The sequence below is a fragment of the Zingiber officinale genome, chromosome 9A, assembly GCF_018446385.1.
Source record: "Zingiber officinale cultivar Zhangliang chromosome 9A, Zo_v1.1, whole genome shotgun sequence".
NCBI lineage: Eukaryota > Viridiplantae > Streptophyta > Magnoliopsida > Zingiberales > Zingiberaceae > Zingiber > Zingiber officinale.
Genome location: NC_056002.1, coordinates 44,304,963 through 44,327,371, shown reverse-complemented (window position 1 = coordinate 44,327,371; position 22,409 = coordinate 44,304,963).

The following is a 22,409-nucleotide window of genomic DNA, read 5'->3' as shown; positions in this document are numbered from 1 at the left end:
ACAGCAAATTAGTTTTATTTCAGCTTATGTAGGACTACAGTCCCATGGGTGGGCTCCCACAGTAGCCTCTAGGTTCAGACAACCTAGTTCTGGGTTCAGATAACCTAGATTCAGCAAAATAAGTATATAGCATTCAGCAGCGGCACTGTGCTGGATTAGATATCCACTGGGCTGGACTCCCATAGTCGTCCCTAGGTTTAGCTAACCTAGTAAACCCTACTAGATTCGGAACTTGCAATCCCGGGTTTAGATAGGGATGCGCGCACAGACGTACAGTTGCCAGGGCCCTACAGCAGCATGTTTAGTATTTTTATCTATTATATATAATAGTTTTCCAAATCAGTTTTAAAACATAATGGAATTCAGTATTAGCTCAGTTTCAGCTTAGCTCACTTTTGTATCAGCTCAGCTTATTTCAGTTGTTAAATATGACAGCTTCATATACAGTTCTAGACATGTTATGATCAGTTTTATTTTATGTTCAGCTTATGTTATGCCATGCTTTGTATGATACCATGCCATGCCATGCTTGCATATTCAGTATATTTTTCAAACAGCATGATTTAAAAGCATAGTTGCATCGTATGCATGATTTAGTGAGGTAGATGGTTTCTTACTAAGCTTTAAGCTTACAGATACTATTTTTCCTTATACTGCAGATAAAGGTAAAGGAAAGATGGACTAGCAGAGGAAGCTGGAGGGCAATGCAAGGATGGTGTGTGTGGCAGGAACTGGAATAAAAGACCTTGGAGAGTTTAGCAAATTAGAAACTAGTTCTTCCTTAAGACATTTTCTTATACCTTCTTTTTATGCATTTCTAGTAGTTAAAGGTTATGAGTTGATGAACCATGCTCCATGTCAGGTTGGAATGTTAGCTTTATGTTATTGGAATGTTTATATGCATTAGTTAGTTGTTATGTGAGATCTTTGGCACGCAACAGTGCTGAAATCATAGCTTAACTACAAAATCAGAAACCCCAATCGATCGGTGGATCGATTGGGGGTTCCCAATCGATCAGCTGATCGATTGGACAATCTGTTCGCGAACAGTAGGCTTCTGGATCGATCGGCTGATCGATCCAGCCATTTCCGTCGCGAACAGAGAGCTCTGGGATCGATCAATGGATCGATTGACCAGCCTGGATCGATCAGCCGATCGATCCAGAATATTGCCCGAGCACAGTAGCGTGCTGGATCGATCACTGGATCGATCCAACCCATGTCCCGGATACAGTAGCCCTCTGAATCGATCTCCGGATCGATTCGACCATTCCAATCGATCCGTGGATCGATTGGAAGGCCTGATATTAGCTAGAAACCCTTAGTTGAGTTCCTTGACCATAAGGGGAGGTAATAATGACGTGAGTAGCTTAGATTACACCCCTTAGCACATGTAGAACCAAGAAATGATACTAGTTAGCAAAAATTTTAATTATCACAGCTTCCGCATCTAGTTCTAGTGATGGTCAGGAAATAGTTTAGCACAGCATAAATGTGACGATCAGCCTTACAGTTTAGTCAGTAGAAGGCGGGTCGTTACAGGAATCGATTGCTGGATCGACCGGGGAATTAGCCTCGTGAACAGAGAGCTTCTGAATGATCACTGGATCGATTGGCAAGTCTGGATCGATCAGTCGATCGATCATTCCAGAATATTACCCCGCACACAGTAGCGCGCTGAATCGATCAATGGATCGATTAGTCAGGACGGATCGATCAGCCGATCGATCCAGAATCTTGTCTGTGCACAGTAGCACGCTGAATCGATCAGCGGATCGATCAGATGACTCCAATCGATCAGCTGATCGATTGGAGTGTCTGATTTCAACTGGAAGGGTCTCAATTCAGTCTTTTGAGCAAGTAGAATGTATGGGTTCCTTCCCTAGTGTATGTATGTCAATGGAAAGGTCTTTGAACCTAATCTTACAGGCTGTAATAGTCACTAGCAGAGTAAAATTTTATTCAGCTCAGATTTCCGCACCTTATAGTTTAGTACAGCATAATGTGACGGTCCGGCCTCGCAGCTTAGTTAGTAGGAGGCGGATCGTTACAAAACCAAACTAATATTTGATCCCTAAGAGCCAAATTCATTACTTAGATAGACCATATCTAAGCTATGACTCAGGGGGAGCAAATAAAAAATTGGTTCAACCAACTTGATCTACTATGCATGCTTAGGATTAGGTTTACTTTTCTGCTTAGGTTAGAATGGTTAGTTAAAAAGGTTTACCAAACCCTAATAACATAGCATTAGAATGGATTGAGATGATAGTACGTCAAGGAAACTTTGTCGAAGGCATGTCTAGGCTAAATCTTGTGTATTCTACTTGGTGCACTAAACTTAGTGGATCTGGCCGAAGCTACCCTAGTCAAACATGGACTAGTTAGACCAAAACTTAGTATTAAGTTTTTTAGCCAAAAGTATTTTGGAAAGTATTCAGCAAGTGATCCACCGTTGATACAGAAGAAGGTCATATGTCTTGCCACTGAACTGAAAACTTATCCTTAGGAAATCTGCTTGATTAACCCAAAGCTAAGTTTAAATCTAGCATAGGTTAAACAACATTATTTTATAGGCTCTTTATTCAAATCAACTAAAACTTAACCTTAAAATTAAAATTCTAAACTAATCAAAATTAATTAAAAATTAAATTCAAACTTAAATCTTTAAATTTAAAATTAAAAAAATAACTAAAATCTTGAAATCTAAAATAATTAAAACATAAACTCAAACTTAAATTTTTAAACTCAATTAACTTAAACTTAAAATATATCTTAAACCCTAAATCTAAAATTATTTTAAACTTAATTTAAAGTTAAATTTGAAAAATAATTAAAACTTAAATCCAAAGTCAATTTAACTAAATTCAACTTTAAAAAAATATTTATTAATCTAAGTTAGAACTCAACTTAAAATTATTGAATAAAAAATTATTATTAACTTAAAAATTAGATTAAAATTATTAACTTAAATCAAAATTATTAACATAAATTAAAATAAAAGTATTAAGTTAAAATATTAAATCTAAAATTGTTAACTTAACCTCAAAATAAATTAAAATCTCTAAATTAATCTTAAATTAAAAATTTTATAAAAACAAACTAATATAATTAAAATTTGTCCTTAAAACTATTTTAAAACTTAATTTAAAATTCTAAAACTTAATTATAATTATTTTAAAACTAAATTATCTTAAAACCTAATCAAAATTAATCAAAACTTAAAATTTTAAATTAAAACCTAATCAAATTTAAAATTAAAAACCTAATTAATTATTAAACCTAAAATTTAGTAATTAAAAAAAATGGATCGGTCAACCGAACACCGGGTTTGGTCGACCAAACACTTCATGAATCTGAATCTTGTTGCTAATTGACTAAGCCAACCAATTAATTTTTCGATCGACCTAAATACTTATTCAGTCGACCAAAAACATAACTTTACTACAGCGAATTCAACCTATCTTTAGTTGTTTGGTCGACCGAACACTATGTTCAGTCGACCGAAAACCTAACTTCAACCTTATCTACTGCTCTGAAATTCTACCATGATCAATTTATCGGTTGACTGAAAGACCGGTTCTGTCGATCGAAAACCAATCAACTATTTCTAATTGATCGATTTTTAAGGGATCGGTCGACTGAACCCCTTTTTGGTCAACTGATCAAGGCCTATAAAATGAAAACCCGGGCAGCAGTCGAGTCTCATCCCCACCTCTTCTTACCTTCCTCTCCTTCTACGCCATCTTCGCCTATTTTGCCGCCTACCACCTTTCTTGGAACACTAAAATGCCTCAGTAATCTCTTTCCGAATCTTCTTTCCATATCTATTTATGATTTATTTATTTCATTCCTTTAACAATAGTGAAAAGAGTCGTACAACTGCGCAACGGGAGGCTAGTTCCTTAAATCCTAGCCAAGACCCTAGATTCTCAATTGAAGATCTGCATCTATCTTTTCCTAATAAAAAATTTAAAGTTATAGGAACTCATTGTCTTGACCTTCCTTTCTATCAAACATATTGTCCTGAGGTCATTAACATTACTCAACATTTTCAGCTTGATAGCGTTGTCTTCTGTCTACATGCTTACAACCCTATTCTATGTTTAGAATTTTATCATAATTTGTGTGAAATTGACTCCCATTGTTATAAAACTAGGGTCGCAACCAGGGATATGGTATTTGACCTTGACATGTTTCTCAAATTTTTGAGAATTTGACCTTCTGTTAACCGTATCTTTTTTAGTGCTTCTCTTCCTGACATACTGCCCGCTCCTTTTGCTCATCTTACTCTTTATCTTATGTATGCCAATTTCTTTGAGGGGGCATGTCCCAAAAATATGTCCACTATACCGCTTAGTCCAAATGATAATGCCCTTTATAAGATGGTAGTCTCTTGCATTCATCCGTTGTCGTCTAGACATCAGGGAGCTCTACGTCTAGTACATCTTTTTCTAATGTATGCACTAAGACACCAACTCGACTTTAACTTGGCTTATTGGGTGTTCAGATCTATTATCTACTACTCGGGGTACAACACTTTGAATAAAGTTCACATGATCCAGTGCCACATTCTCACTGCTTATTGCTTCTCTAGGGGTAGAGTTCACCATGGTGAGTTGATCGAGTTGTTCAATTTGATCTTGTTGGGATTAGGCAATTGTCTTCGGCTGGGATTAGGACTAGTGCCGAAGGACTTGTGTATAAATGGGCCCATCCCCGATATGCACTAGCTGTGGCCGAGGAAGATGTAGTTGAGGAGGAGTCGATTGCGGTCGAGGAGCACAATCAACAGCCGTGTAACGACCACCCTTCTTACTACTACTACACTCTAAGGATGACCATTACTTAACTACTAACTCTACTTAACCGGTATGATTAAAAATCACATGGAAACCCTACCGAAAAATTTCGGCAGAGTCTCCCTTGTACCGATGACCATATTCAACAATACATGCAATATATACTCAGCCACAAGCGGCTGGAACACATATCAATCAACCACGCAGTATAATAAATCCAAAATAAAGAAAACAACACCAGAAATCATCACACAAGATTACAATTCTACTACTATGTCCTAATCATATCAAAATAACAAATACTATATCAAATACTCCTAACATAGCAAAAGACAATAGAAACTAAACGCGGAAGCTTAATAATGAACTACAACTTCTTACTTCCTAATTTTCTTATCATCCTAAATAAAGAATTAATCTAGACAAATCCTTAACTAAGTCTCAAGGCTTCCATAGTCCTGGCATCACACATCCTTCGAACACCTCCTTGTCGCCTTCCTTTCTATATCTTTTCCTTTCCTGTATCTGCAATAAGAGGAAGTGCAATCTATAAGCAAAATTTGCTTAGTAAGCGCTATCTAACTCACAAAATCACGAATGTGCATGTATACGAAAAGAACTAGAAACTATATGCTCTAAAAAGAAATAAAGCATAAACATAACTGCTCATGTCAAACTAATAGCAAAGAAAAGCTAAGGAATCTACTCATGTAATTCTAATAGCTAATCATGCTACTCATCTAATAGGTAAACATGAAAACTACTCATCCACTAGATAAACATGGTAGAATAAAGAACTAAACTTACTGATTTTCAGAACTATACGAAACTTATTTCATTTGTTCTAACTTAATCTTTAATACTTTATGTTTATGTAAAACTCGATTCACTTGCTCAAAAACTTATACTTATAATACTTCAAAATAATAATCAACTTCTTCTTGGGCCCGGCAACTGTACTTGCTTTTGTTGGTGCAATATTTCCTAGGTCAAGGTTGACCTGGTTAACCAAGCCTGAGTCTTGGTTTGGGTTTCGATGTTTGACAATATATTGGGTATAGATGATATGGGCAATGCAGGTGCAGTTGTTCATTTGGGGAGATTGTTGATACAATTCCTGTTTGGTCAAAGTTGACCAGTTAAGATTGTGAAGGAAAGTCAAGTAGGTCAAGGTTGACTGGATACTTGACTGAAAGTCCTGGTGAGTGAAGCCAGGCAGAAGGAAGTCCTAGTGAGTGAAGCCAGGCAGAAGAAAGTCCTAGTGAGTGAAGCTAGGCAGAAGGGAAAATCCTGGTGAGTGAAGCCAGGTGAAAGACCTAGTGAGTGAAGCTAGGCAATTGGGAAGTCCTAGTGAGTGAAGCTAGGCAGGAGGAAAATCCTGGTGAATGAAGCCAGGTGAAAGACCTAGTGAGTGAAGCTAGGCAATTGGGAAAGTCCTGGTGAGTGAAGCCAGGCAGGAGAAATCCAGAGGGGTCAAGGTTGACCAGACATCTGGTGAGAGTCCAAGTAGATCAAAGGGATTGACCGGATACTTGGCACGAGGAAGAAAAGTCCAAGTAGGTCAGAGGGATTGACCGGATACTTGGCAAGAAGAGAAAAGTCCAAGTGGGTCAAAGGGATTGACCAGACACTTGGTGAGAGGGTCCTAGCTGGTCAAGGGTGACCGGATGCTAGGTCTTATGTACCAACAAGTCATGGTTGACTAGATGTTGGTTTAGGGGGCTTTGGACTTGGTTTTGGGCAAAAACCAAGATCTGGATTGATTAGCCGATTGATCCAGCAGATTTGGATTGATCAGCCGATTGATCCAGAAGATCTGGATCGATTAGTGGATCGATCCAGCAGATCTGGATCAATCAGTGGATCGATCCAGAAGATCTGGATCGATCGGCCGATTGATCCGGTGAGTCCCCGTGAACAGAACCCCTCTGGATCGATCGGTGGATCGATCCAGAGGTCCCAATCGATCAGTGGATCGATTGGGAGCTGCTGTTTATGGGCGATAAGCCCTGGATCGATCCACCGATCGATCCAGGCTATTCCAGAGAGCACAGAGGTGCTCTAGATCGATCCGTGGATCGATCCAAAGCCTCCCCGATCGATTGGGAGCAATCCAATCGATCGGGATCCGACCGTTGGCGTCGATTTAAGCCGTAGGCGTTCATTTCCTTCGGTAGAACTTCACTGATTCACTCCAGACACTCTCCAGCACCTACATAGCTCTCTCCAAGCTCCAGATCGCCAGTTCTTGAAGATTCTTGGTGGCTTTTCCAAGTCAAGAGGCGGATCAAAAACAAGAAGAAGAAGTTAGGGTTAGGGTTTTTATTGTACATCTTGTAAGCTTTTGCTTATCTTGTATTTCCCTTTCTTCTTCTTGTATTGAGAGTGTTGTAGGGCTTCTCCGCCTTTGGTAGTTACCATAAAGGAGTGTTATTCATAGTGGAGGGTGCGTGAGTAGGTGTGGATCCTTGGACTAGTCACCTCTTGTGAGGTGGATACCAAGTAAACCATCCTTGTTAGCGTTGTATGCTTTTGTTTCTTATATTTCCGCTGCATACCATCAAATAAACGAGCAACGCCAACGACGAGCACGCGAAGAGCTATTCAACCCCCCCCTCCCTCTAGCTACTTTTCGGTCCCAACAACTTTTACTTTTGTAACGACCCGACCCATTTGGCGGCCCATTTGGCGACCCTCGGATCGTCGACCGTCGACCGTCGGCCGTGTCGTTACTACTAGGTTATCTAAACCTAGGGACGACTATGGGAGCCCAACCCAAGGACAACTGAGAGTCCAGTACAGTGCCACTGATAAAAGTAAAATACTTGTTATCTTTTAATACTTCTAATTTATAATGCCTTGGCATTTTAATAAGCACCTTGTGTGCCAAAATCCCTAAAGTCTTGACTTTGAGATCTACTTAAGGCCTTGGCCTTTTTCTTTCTTTTCTTAATCTTTCTTATACTTTTCTTATAAAAGAATGCTTCTTACAAAACTGAAATTTTTAAACAAATTCTAACACTGAAATGCTTAAACGAAATCTGCATACAAGTTTAAACAGAAATCTGCATATTAAGCTTATCTAAAATCTGCATACTAAGCTTATCTAAAATATGCATACTAAGCTTAACAAAATCTGCATACTAAGCTTATCTAAGATCTACATACTAAGCTTATCAAAAATCTGCATCTTAAGCTTATAAAATTTGCACTATAATACTAAACCAAACTACACTATAATCTTCTAGAAGCTAACAAAAATCTGCATACTTGCTTAATCTAATCTCTTTATCCAATTGTTGGAAGAAAATTGTTAACTTCTCTTGAATACCTTAGTTATCCAAATCGTACATAAATATTTTGAACTGTTCAAAAAGTAATAGCGATAACCTCAATACGTACATATTTATCTAATTCTCTGCCCTTGCATGTCCTCTAACACCATGAAGCTCTCTCATTTCTCATAACTATTATCTGACTATATATCATCTTTATTCTATTGCGGCTACTATTTTCTAACAGGTATCTTTGAGTTCTCATTCTCCTTTATGCTACTTCCTTTTCTAGCACTACATCTCTTTATCTCTAAACAATTCATACTTAAACATCCTCTAACATGAACCTCAAAACTGTGTAAACATACCAACACTAGAAATTGATCACACATCTAATTTTCGGCAATTCTAACAGGTAGAAAAATAAAATCCTTCACAAGCTAATTCGCTAGCAAAGCCCATAACTTCCGGAAACAAAAGGAGAGTCAAGATAGGTATTGTTCAAATCCAAAATCTGTAAGTATCATTAAGGAATACAAACAACCTTGGATCCAACCCAAAATTTGCTCACAAGAAACCAACAAAGCAGAAAGGTGACACATCTTCAAAGGGAACCCAAATCTGTCCCCAAAACTATAAGCTATCCTGAAGAACCAACACAACATAGAAATCAAATCTACGGCTCCAAATCTTATTCGAAATTCCATACAAGGCTACATAGACTAAACTAAAGCACTTCCATAATTGAAACATGCACCTTTCATTAAAACCGAAATGAGCAACCACAAACTAAACAATCTGTTAACTTCCGAATCTAACAATCCCACATGCTTGGACTGAACTAATCCTTCCCTTCCTTTCTTTAGGGTTCACGGCAGTAAGCATCAAAACAAAACATGCTTCGAAATCCAAAAAGAAACAAGAATCCGAAACCTCAACATATGGCAGAAAATAAAGGAAACCTCGGAACTACTCTTACCGCAGGTGAGTAAGCAACTTACCTTCGTGTTCTTGGACTCACAGCCAAAAGGAGGCAACTAGGGCTTCGGAGGAGCTTCAATTCTCGGCGACCTCTTTGTGTTTCCAAGCTCCCCTCGTCGAAGTGGTCACACACGGGTGAAGACCGGTCGGAAACAACCCTTCGCCGGCGCCGGAGACCAAGCCCTAGGTCCCCTGCTGCGTCTTCGCCCGAGAGGGAGTCGCGCCGACGCTGTGTGAGGAGAGGAGCAAAGAAGGGTTTCTCCTTTTAATAACCCGGTATTCTGTTAACTTCCTTAAATAAAATTTCCTACCTTTTCTAAACAGAACCGATGGCTGGATCACTTGGTCAGCTGGGATTTGACCGAGCCAAAGGCCGCAGGTTCAAATCCCCAGCCGAGCCTTTTATTCTCCTTTTATTCTGCTATTAACTATTTCTTACTTAAATACAATTCGATCCTTATTTGATCAAATAATAACTGCTAGCCCAGTTGGTTAGCCGGGTTTTGCTCGGGTCAGGGGTTGCCGGTTCAAGCCTCAGCTTGGACATTTTTTGTCGAAACTTCTTTCGTTTAGTAAAAATACCAAACGACCTCCAAAATTTACATAAAAATATTCTATAAATTCCTAAAAATCTCTAGAATTTTTCTAAAGCATTTCTAGATTTTAATAAGGTCTTTTAGGACTCCAAATCATGAAATTTGGGGTGTTGTAATCCTCCCTACCTTATAAAAAGTTCGTCCTCGAACTTAGAATAATTCAGAATATTTCTATCTCATACTATCCTCACGCTCCTAAGTAACTTCCTCATGCTTCTGGTTCTAAATGACTTCCACTAATGATACTCTTTTGTTCCTTAGTCTCTTAACTTTGCTGTCCACTATCACCCCTATCACATCGTACCCATTAGTAGTCCTTGGAAGACCTATTATAAGGTCCCTGGAGACCACAGGTGCATTGGTCACACCAATGGCATGACTACAACTTCGTAATGTCCATATCGGGTCCTGGAAACTGTTCTGGACTCTTCGTTCTCCTGTGCTCGGTCCTAACGGTACGGGGACGTCCTCTTCTTGACATCTAGTTATGTAAAGAAACTGAAAATCGTCCCTATGCTTTCTAGACATATATACATATGCAAACAAAAGAAATCAAGAACTTCTATCTTACTTAAACATTTCTAAGCAAATATTCTATACTGCAAATAATAAGAAAAGTATAAAAGAAAACTTAAATACTTTCTTACTTGAAGACGGCAAGGATGGTGCTGATGTGTGATGCTGGAGAATGGGAACTCCTCTAATACCAACTATAACGACCACCCTTCTTACTACTACTACACTCTAAGGATGACCGTTACTTAACTACTAACTCTACTTAACCGGTATGATTAAAAATCACATGGAAACCCTACCGAAAAATTTCGGCAGAGTCTCCCCTGTACCGGTGACCATATTCAACAATACATGCAATATATACTCAGCCACAAGCGGCTGGAACACATATCAATCAACCACGCAGTATAATAAATCCAAAATAAAGAAAACAACACCAGAAATCATCACACAAGATTACAATTCTACTACTATGTCCTAATCATATCAAAATAACAAATACTATCTCAAATACTCCTAACATAGCAAAAGACAATAGAAACTAAACGCGGAAGCTTAATAATGAACTACAACTTCTTACTTCCTAATTTTCTTATCATCCTAAATAAAGAATTAATCTAGACAAATCCTTAACTAAGTCCCAAGGCTTCCATAGTCCTGGCATCACACATCCTTCGAACACCTCCTTGTCGCCTTCCTTTCTATATCTTTTCCTTTCCTGTATCTGCAGTAAGAGGAAGTGCAATCTATAAGCAAAATTTGCTTAGTAAGCGCTATCTAACTCACAAAATCACGAATGTGCATGTATACGAAAAGAACTAGAAACTATATGCTCTAAAAAGAAATAAAGCATAAACATAACTGCTCATGTCAAACTAATAGCAAAGAAAAGCTAAGGAATCTACTCATGTAATTCTAATAGCTAATCATGCTACTCATCTAATAGGTAAACACGAAAACTACTCATCCACTAGATAAACATGGTAGAATAAAGAACTAAACTTACTGATTTTCAGAACTATACGAAACTTATTTCATTTGTTCCTAACTTAATCTTTAATACTTTATGTTTATGTAAAACTCGATTTACTTGCTCAAAAACTTATACTTATAATACTTCAAAATAATAATCAACTTCTTCTTGGGCCCGGCAACTGTACTTGCTTTTACTTTTGTAACGACCCGACCCATTTGGCGGCCCATTTGGCGACCCTCGGATCGTCGACCGTCGACCGTCGACCGTCGGCCGTGTCGTTACTACTAGGTTATCTAAAACTAGGGATGACTATGGGAGCCCAACCCAAGGACAACTGAGAGTCCAGTACAGTGCCACTGATAAAAGTAAAATACTTGTTATCTTTTAATACTTCTAATTTATAATGCCTTGGCATTTTAATAAGCACCTTGTGTGCCAAAATCCCTAAAGTCATGACTTTGAGATCTACTTAAGGCCTTGGCCTTTTTCTTTCTTTTCTTAATCTTTCTTATACTTTTCTTATAAAAGAATGCTTCTTACAAAACTGAAATATTTAAACAAATTCTAACACTGAAATGCTTAAACAAAATCTGCATACAAGTTTAAACAGAAATCTGCATATTAAGCTTATCTAAAATCTGCATACTAAGCTTATCTAAAATCTGCATACTAAGCTTAACAAAATCTGCATACTAAGCTTAACAAAATCTGCATACTAAGCTTATCTAAGATCTGCATACTAAGCTTATCAAAAATTTGCATCTTAAGCTTATAAAATCTGCACTATAATACTAAACCAAACTACACTATAATCTTCTAGAAGCTAACAAAAATCTGCATACTTGCTTAATCTAATCTCTTTATCCAATTGTTGGAAGAAAATTGTTAACTTCTCTTGAATACCTTAGTTATCCAAATCGTACATAAATATTTTGAACCGTTCAAAAAGTAATAGCGATAACCTCAATACGTACATATTTATCTAATTCTCTGCCCTTGCATGTCCTCTAACACCAAGAAGCTCTCTCATTTCTCATAACTATTATCTGACTATATATCATCTTTATTCTATTGCGGCTACTATTTTCTAACAGGTATCTTTGAGTTCTCATTCTCCTTTATGCTACTTCCTTTTCTAGCACTACATCTCTTTATCTCTAAACAATTCATACTTGAACATCCTCTAACATGAACCTCAAAGCTGTGTAAACATACCAACACTAGAAATTGATCACACATCTAATTTTCGACAATTCTAACAGGTAGAAAAATAAAATCCTTCACAAGCTAATCCGCTAGCAAAGCCCATAACTTCCGGAAACAAAAGGAGAGTCAAGACAGGTATTGTTCAAATCCAAAATCTGTAAGCATCATTAAGGAATACAAACAACCTTGGATCCAACCCAAAATTTGCTCACAAGAAACCAACAAAGCAGAAAGGTGACACAACTTCAAAGGGAACCCTAATCTGTCCCCAAAACTATAAGCTATCCTGAAGAACCAACACAACATAGAAATCAAATCTATGGCTCCAAATCTGATTCGAAATTCCATACAAGGCTACATAGACTAAACTAAAGCACTTCCATAATTGAAACATGCGCCTTTCATTAAAACCGAAATGAGCGTACCTGACTTACCTTGTTGATCTCGTTGTCCGTTTCTCCCCCTGAACTGCTGCTATCTTCCGACGTGGCTCCCCCTTCATCGATGCTCTCGATGCTCATTTCGGAAGAGCTTGACTCGCAGTCGTCATCTTGATGACTTGTCATTAGTGCAAGTCCGGAGAAGGCTTCGACTTCCGATTCGGACGACGTATCGTCCCACGTCTCTTTTAATGCCTTGCGTTTTTTAACAGGCTTCTTACCTTTATCCGTGTCCTTATTCCTCAGCTTGGGGCAGTTGTCTTTAACGTGCCCTTCTTCATTGCAGTGGTACCAGCGGATCATCCTTTTCTTTCTACCCTGCTGATGGTTAGTTTTTCTAGACTTACAAAGATTCTTGAATCGTCTTACCATCATTACCATTTCCTCGTCGTCGAGAGAAGATTCTGACTCAGGTTCATCTCTCGATGCTTTGAGGGTGACGTTGTTCTTGGGATCCTTCGTACCTGCATATCTTGATTCGTGCACTTCAAATGTCGAGAATAATTCTTCCAATGTAATTTTTTCTAAATCTTTCAAAATGTAAAAGGCATCTACTAGTGATGCCCATTTTGTATTTCTAGGAAAAGAGTTTAATGCGTACTTGAGCGAATCTCGGTTACTTACCTTTTCTCCGAGATTCGAAATTTCGGTGATGATTTCTTTAATTCTCGAGTGTAGATGCACAACTGTCTCGTCTTCCCCAAGTCGCAGGCTGGTGAGCTGATTGCGAAGTAGATCCCATCTAGCGAGCTTGGCTTCAGACGTTCCTTCATGCAGCTCAAGGAACTTCTCCCAAAGTTTCTTTGCGGAGTCGTAGTTGCCGATTCAGTTGACTTCTTGTGGCGGGAGAACGCTTAGCAGATGGTACTCTGCTTTGTCGTTTGCCACATAGTCGGCCTGCTCCTTTTTCGTCCAGTGGTATTTCTCCTTACCTTCCGGTGCTGTAAAATCAAATTCTATAATCAACATTAAATCAAAATCAGTTTTAAAAAATACCTGCATTCACTTTTTCCAGCTAGCGAATTCCCCTTCGAACTTCGGCGGGTAGATACTCGGTCCAGCCATTATTTCATTGCTTCGTTCGGCGATTAGTCCTCCTGAAGCGCCTTAGTTCTGATACCACTTGTTGGATCACGATGGCCGACTAGAAGGAGGGTTGAATAGCCTGCAAAAATAAAAACACAACCCTCCTTGACTTTTCTTAAACTAACACTTACAAAATAAATGAAGGCAATAAACAGAAAGAAGAGGCAAAGGATGTTTTACTTGGTTACAATCGGGAAGGTTGTTAATCCAAGGAATATATCGCACTAACTATCTCCTTCAGGCGGAGAAGTCTCTTACAGCAGTGAAGCGCAAAAAGAAAGAAGCTAACTAAAAATGAGACGCACAAGTGTTGGATTACACAGTTTCTAAGTTGATTTAAAGCTCTTGGGCCAAGGCTGTATTTATAGTCTTAGTTGTGGTGCCCCGAAGGGTTCCAGGCACCCTGGAGGGGATAAAATTTTATTCCTACCCATGGATCGCGGTTTGACCACGATCTGGATAAAGTCCAACTCTGGGAGCCCGAAATGGATCCGGGCGCCCGGACCCCTAAGTCAACCAAGTTGACTTTTTGGTCTGGGCCCTCTGCTCCACTACTCGCTTGGATGATCTCTGCCATTCGGAATAAGGCTCACCCGAACCCAATTCCAGTCTTCTCGAGCAGGCTTCTGCTCCAACTTCTCGTTCCTTGGAATCATCATGTGCTTCCTTCTTGTCCGCCAGCGTACTCATCCGCAATCTTCGTCCCTCGGTCGCACTCCGTGTCGACTTTCTCACTAGCTGTATCTCTTGCTCCTTGAGCAGTCTTCCGCTCCGGCTTCTCGTCCCTCGGAACCACCGCACGCTTCCTTCTCATCCGCCGGTGTACTCTTCCACAACATCTTGTCCCTCGAACGCACTGTGTGTCATCCTTCTCACTAGCTGCGTCTTCCGCTCAACTACTTGTGCTCCTAAGCTCCTGCACACTTAGACACAAGGTTAAAAACACACAGGACCTAACTTAACTTGTTGATCACACCAAAACAACCTTAGGGTTCCAACACGCACCTCTACAGTATCCACACAAACACGTTCTTCGTCCGTCTCACGAACTCACAAAATGGAGAAAGAAACAACCAAAGGTTGTGCTAGCAACCTCTTGTGGAAGTTTCGGCCAAAAGTGGAAGAAGGAAGAAGATCAAAAACCAAGAAGAACCTATCACCCAAAAGGTCACTTCATCTATATAATGTGACTTCACAAAAGGGTTACTTTACCAAATAGGTTACTTTACCAAAAGGTTATTTTACCAAAAAAAGGTTACTTCACCTAAAGATTACTTTTGTAAATGGCTTTTGTATTCATCCAATGAATACAAAAACATTTTTGTCTCTTGATCTTCCTTTTGATTAATGATAATATATTAATCACTATTAATATTCATTAATCTTAATGGGTTAGTGTAACGCCCGAAAATTCTCAAATTAATTTTAGAAATATTCTATTATTTTTCTGGAATTTTAGGATATTATTATAGAATTTTTAAAGTAGCGGAAGTAGCAAAAATAAATAGAAACGTAAAATAGCCTAAGCGGGAATTGAACCCGCGACCTATAGACCCGGTGTCTTATAGAGAACTCTAGTAACCAGGAGGCCCCAGTAGGGGTGTGCTGAAAGAAGAGAGAAGCAATTATATTTAAGTTTAAGTTGGCCGAATAAACCACTTAATATAAATAGGGAAGTAATTAAGTGAGGGTTTATTTTGGATCGGGATTCCTTCCTCTCCTCAAACCCTTACACGCCGCCCCCTCTCCCTTCTCTTCTTCTCTCGGCGCACCAAGCCAAGGAACCTAGGGTTTCATCCCAAGGATTATAGGAGCATCTTCCGGCGATGACTCCGGCACGAGAACGCTCCTCTCCGAGGGAGGAACACGTAGACGTAGGAGGATCGTCGAGAAGATCGTCTTTCCGGAAAACTAGCGATCAGATCGTAAGGAAGTCTAGCGCAGGATGTAAGAAACCCCTCACTTGCAATATAAGCAGCTCTTTTCACGATTTTATGCCTTAGTTTAGTTGTATACAGAGTTTCAGCACATAGGGTGTGAATTAGTGCACATCAAGTGTTTGATAAAATGTTTAGCTCAGTTAAATGCAACATAGGCATTTTAATAGCTTAGATAAATGCAATAGGAGCATCTTATAGCATACTTAGCCTTGCTTCAGCTTATATGAGACTATGGTCCAATGGGTGGGCTCCCACAGTCGCCTCTAGGTTCAGATAACCTAGTAAGAGCAAGGTAAGGTATATTAGCTACAAATCAGTATTTTACTTTTCAGTGGCACTGTACTGGACTTCAGTTGTCCTTGGGCTGGGCTCCCACAGTCGTCCCTAGGTTTAGATAACCTAGTAAACCCTACTAGAATCGGGATTTGCAACCCCGAGTTTAGTTAGGGATGCGCGCATAGCAAGTACAGTTGCCGGGCCCATCAGCAGCATGATTAGTATTTTCATCTATTTATGATAAATAGTTTTTCAAAGCTTCACAATTTAGTTATGTGACTACAATTTAGAATTTGTATCAGCTTAGCATTAGTTTAGTCAGCTATGGTATCAGTTTAGTTCTATCTTGTTGATACCAGAAGATATTGCCATGATCAGCTTTCGATTTCTATGTTTTGTATGATAGTATGTCATGCCATGCTTTAACATATTCAGTATATTTTTCAAATAGCATGTTTTAAAAGCATAAATTACATCGTATGCATGTTTTGTGAGGTAGATGGTTTCTTACTAAGCTCCCAAGCTTACAGATACTTCTTTTCCTTGTACTGCAGATAAAGGTAAAGGAAAGATGGATTAGCGGAGGCTAGAGGACAATGCAATGAAGATGTGTGTGGATAGGAACTTGGAATAAAGATCTTTGAAGAAACTAGCAACTTAAGAACTTAGCATTTCCTTTATGTTATTCCTTTCTGCACTTTAGTTATTTAAGTGTCTTGGATTATAAAAGTTATGCATAGATTGTTAGTTGTCATGATATTAGATAGTTAATCATGAGTAATAACATGTTTAATAGTAGTGTGGTGGTTGTAGTTGAGTTACTGCAGGTTCTGTACGAAGTCGAGACTGATTTCTGCAGAAATCAGAAACCCAATCGATCAGTCGATCGATTGAGCAGTCATCAATCGATCAGCCGATCGATTGGAAGAAGCCCCCGCAAACAGAGAGCTTCTGATTGAGCAGCTCTCAATCGATCAGCCGATCGATCGGGGAATTGGCTCCCGTGAATAGAGAGCTTCTGAATCGATCATTGGATCGATTGGTCAGTCGGGATCGATCAGCCGATCGATCCAAAAATTCATCTATGCACAGTAGCACGCTGAATCGATCAGTGGATCGACCCAATAGCTCCAATCGATCAACCGATCGATTGGGATGCCTGATTTTAGCCCGAAGTGTTTAGTTTCAGTTTCTGATTAAGTAAGGAGTCTAGGTCTCCTTCCCTAGCTTATGTACGACAATGAAATGGTCTTGAAACTAAGTTATAGACTGTAATAGTCATTAGCAGAAAGTTTTAATTAATACAGTTTTCCGCACATCAAGAATAGTTAGCAACAGTATAATGTAACCCCCTTACAGCTTAGTTAGTAGGAGGCTGGGCGTTAAAGTTAGATTTAGAATATTGGATTAACCATTAACCCAATAAGTCATTAACCCAATAAACTAATGAGTCTAACCCATTACTCAAAAAGTCTAATCTGAATTCATTCGAGTGTAACTCAATGTGTATAATTCGGACTAAACTTAACCTCATAATCCATCTCCAAACCAACATGTTCTTTGTGTGTGACCTAATAGGCTCTCATAACATTGGCAATGTATCTAAAACTATTTTAGATACATAAGCAATGAGTGGCATCTAGCAATGCATCATTGCTACCCAAGTGACGAGAATGTTGAGATCCGACCTAACCTTTTCGTGCCTAGTATCTTGTATGACTCAATCCTTCTATCCTTGATATCTAGATTGATCAATGAGGCATAGACCGTGGCATCCTCTTATCAATCTTTGTGTTTCTTGATCTCTAATTAGACACACTCAATCAAATAAGTTCAATATCACATATTGACTCATTTGAGCATGACCATGCATTCTTGTGTTCTACTAATCAAGGGGCCCACAGATATCACTTCTGTTATATGGAAGGGATAGATCTCATCTACATCACTCACATCCCTCCGCATAACTTATTGCATACCCAGTAATCGACTTTATAGTCCACCTTGTTATAGGTGATATTTGCCGATACCAAAGTACACAACTCCTTATGTAGGGAACCGTAGTGACTTCAGGTCTAAAGACTATTCATACTAATAGTCACATGAGAATGTTTATGACACTCATATAACGATCCATGAAACATTCTCATGGCGGGTCATTCAGTATATATTTTCTAATATATACCCATGTGTCAACCTAATATCTCATATTCATGACTTGTGAGATCAAGTCATCTGTTGACCTACATACTAGTCTTAACGTATTAATATTATCCTTGCATATTAATACTTGAGTAGGAATAGTTAAGTGTAGTGTTCTATGTATATCTACAATATCTCACTATCAATTCAACCAATTGATATGTTGTAGATTAGAACCTCCTACTCTAGGACATTATTATACTTATTCATTCGGCACAGAATTGAAATAAATATAATAACCAACTTTACATTTTATTAATAATAAAATATGATACAAAAGAAGTCCTTTACAATCATCTCATAATTAATACTAGGGCTAATATTAACAGTATGATCGTACCTTCATTCAGTCATGACTCCAAAAAATAATGTAACATCTGGGTGTATTTTTCTACTAGATTGGTAAAATACTCATGATTCTTTAGGTAAAGTTGTAGCAAACTACTGTTAACGGCCTCTATATCAACAAAAATTTATTGGCAGGCCATTATAGATGGATGGGACAAAGATATGCTCACCGCCTGAACACAAAGGTACATATCAAAGATAAAATATACTAAAAAATGTAGAACGACATTGCCCTATTTGAAGGCAGAGAGACCTTTGAAGGGTGAGAGGAAACATGATCAGTCATCTATATTCTCATAATGTAAACTTGAATGGCATGAGAGTACCAAGGAATATAAAGAAGGGAAGGAAATAAAAGGGTTTTATAGCCCATCGAGGGAGTGCAGATAATCTTAATGACAAAAATGAAGAGTCACACGGAATTAATGATAGGTAGGACAAATTTAAAAGATGCAAGAATGGTCAAGCGGAAGATCTTTGGGTAGGTAGCATAGTACCAATAAAAGATTTGAACAATAATAATAGAAGCATGAGTAAATAACCACTTTAACTAGGATAATGCTCCATTCAAAGCATACCCGCTGAATCAAATCATTCAATTGCTTAGCATGTCATGCCTGCTTTAACTTATACTTGTTTTTCACTTATGTCTGTTTTCACTTATATTTGTTGTCAATAGATCAACATCATTTACTAATTCTGAGCATCACTATAACGGCTTAAGTACCAGGTAACTAGTGCTTCAGAGCATTAATAATGACCAATGTGCTAAATATATCACTGCCTTTAGGCATCAATACTTTCGAGCATCATTATAACGACATAAGTGTCAGATAACTAATACTTCTGAGCCACTAATAACGGTCAATATACCAAATATATTCTCGCTACCTCTAGACATCAAGATTACTACTTCCGAGCATCACTATAATGATCTAAGTACTAGGTAACTAGTACTTCCGAACCACTAATAATAGCGAATACGTCAAATATATTCTCCTTGCCTCTAAACATTAATTTTACTACTTTTTAGTAGTTTTGTGTGCACATCTCGTAAGTCGCATCTTGGTTATGTTTATCTTACGGATCTTTTACAATTATGCATCCTTACATTCTTATATATTTGAATAATATTTATTCCATAAGACTCCTGTAAAACTTATCGACCCATTCATATTCATCTTTAATTTATAAAGAGTATAACTTCACTAGCTAGTTTTAGTTAGACAATATAGGGATTTCTAAGACCATGGAAGGATTCAGATTAATTACACTATAAGCAAAGATGTCTTCTGTAAAACACCTTTCAGATAGGATATATAGATTAATATTGGTTGTAGTATGACAAAAGAGGATGTTAATTACAAAAATGATATTCTTCATAAACTCAATCAGACTTCATTCAACTTTTTTCTTCGATCTGACTTAAAGAAGGTGATCCGGCGATAAGAACAAGGGACCCCCGTCCTGGGGAGTCAACGACACATGGAAGTCAAAGGGCTGATCGGAGAATGGTGGGTCGACCGCCTGGCCGGCCGACCGGTGTCCAACTGATGGCAAAAGGCGTCCTAGAGGGAGTCAGAGCTCCGGCGCTCTTTGAACAGGATCGTAAGGCTGAGCGGATGGCACGCTCGGCCGAAGACATAAGGTAGCATACTACTAACAGTCTCCACAAAGCACATTACCGAGTATCTCCCAAGTAGATCACTATATATGGTCGGCCGGACGTAAGGCAAGTACTGGCCGGCCGGACGCTCGACAGGGAGTAAGGAGAAAAGGACAAAGGACATATTCTGACAGCGGGCATGCTTTATCATCCGGCCATATTCCAAATCTGACGACAAGGGGTTCCGCTATCCCATCGAAGACACGCTTAGACTGTAGCAGTATGGTGTCAGGTAAGCTTGCTGACAGGCCCTTACTGGGGTATGGGCTGAGGACACGTGTTTGCCTAGGTATGTGTACCTGAGCTCCTCCTTGGCTCTATATAAGGAGCTTTGCACTTCACCAGAGGTACACATGCTACAATATTTGGAGTCACTTCTTTGTTACTTGCTTGCCTGACTTGAGCGTCGGAGGATCGTCGCCGGGAACCCCTTCCCGGCCTGATTTCTTTGCAGGTTCGTTGGAGCATCGTACGACCGGCCGGAGATCTACGTCATCGACGAGAGTGCCACGTGCCCAGCGTCCGTTGATTCAGCGATTCGGACAGGATCAATTTGGCGCCGTCTGTGGGAACGCTCCTGCATCCGATCGTAAGCAATGGACGAAGCTGGACGACAGCACTCGGTGATGCTCTCCACAGAGGAGCTCGATGCTTTGATCGAGACAAGAGCCGCCAAGCTTGTGGAACAGAGACAAAAGTCGCAAGCCGAGCGGGCAGAGCAGCAAGCAACATCAGCATCAGGTGGTCGAGCGGAAGCACCGCAGGCTACAGTTCCATTCCATCGGGCCCTATTCCGTACTCCTGAAGTCGCAGCCACTAATCGTGATAGAGGATCTTCTTCAGATAAAGTGCCCAGACGAGATAACAAAAAAGGGAAAGCCCCCCGAGCGGACGCCTCTCCCGAGCGGATCAACCGTCAATTTTCAAAGGCTATTCTACAAGACCCTCTGCCCAAGCATTATGTGCCTCCAGCGATCGGTGAATACAACGGAACCACCGATCCGGATGATCATTTAGGTAAGTTCGACAATACAGCTACTCTTCATCAGTACACAGATGGAGTGAAGTGTCGAGTTTTTCTTACCATCCTCTCGGGATCGGCTGAACGGTGGTTTCGGAGACTACCGGACGGATCTATCTCAAGTTTCAAAGACTTCCGAACGGCTTTCCTCCACCACTTCGCAAGCAGTCGGCGCTATCAGAAGACTAGTGTCAGTCTGTTTGCCATCAAACAAGAAGCCCGCGAATCGCTCCGAGCCTATATCCAGCGGTTCAACAGGGTGGCCATGGATATCCCTACGGCCACCTCGGAGACCATGATGAATGCCTTCACACAAGGCCTCGTGGATGGGGATTTCTTCCGATCACTCATTCGGAAGCCGCCCCGAGACTACGACCACATGCTACACCTGGCCAACGAATACATCAACGTGGAGGAAGCTCAAGCGGCGCGAAAAAACGAAACTCCAACCGGGCGGGCTCCTCCTGCCAAGCGGAAGCCTCACACCGCTCATCACCCGCCCAGAGGACCGAGGGCCGAAGCAATCCGCTCCCCCCATATTAGGTCACATGTGCAAGAGGTAGCTGCCGAGCGGCCCAAGCCAAAGAAGAAGTGGACCCCAATGTTCTGCTCATTCCACCAGACGGACACGCATAATACCAGAGATTGTCGGAGTTTTCCTCTAATCGCCCACCCCGTCCCCCGAGGTGGCGGTCGTCGATCGCCATCATCCGATAGGCGACAAGGACTTCGTGACGCCGAGCGGACGATACCTGACAGGCGGCAAAGACAGACTCCCGAGTGGCATCATACTCCGAGGCGTGAAGACAATCCCCGGATGTCTAGAGAGCGGCCTAGACCGACTGCTCGGGAAGAAGAAAATAGAAGTAACACTTCCCGAGACGAGATCAACATTATTGCTGGTGGGCCGACCGGAGGCGACTCTAACTGAGCAAGGAAGGCGAGCCGGCAGCTCCAGATTCATGCGGTCGGCTGCAGCCAAGAAAGGGCGAGCGGACCCGAAATCAGCTTCGGGCCTCGGGATTTGGAAGGAGTCGAAGTGCCACATGACGACGCTCTCCTTATCAAAGCGGTAATA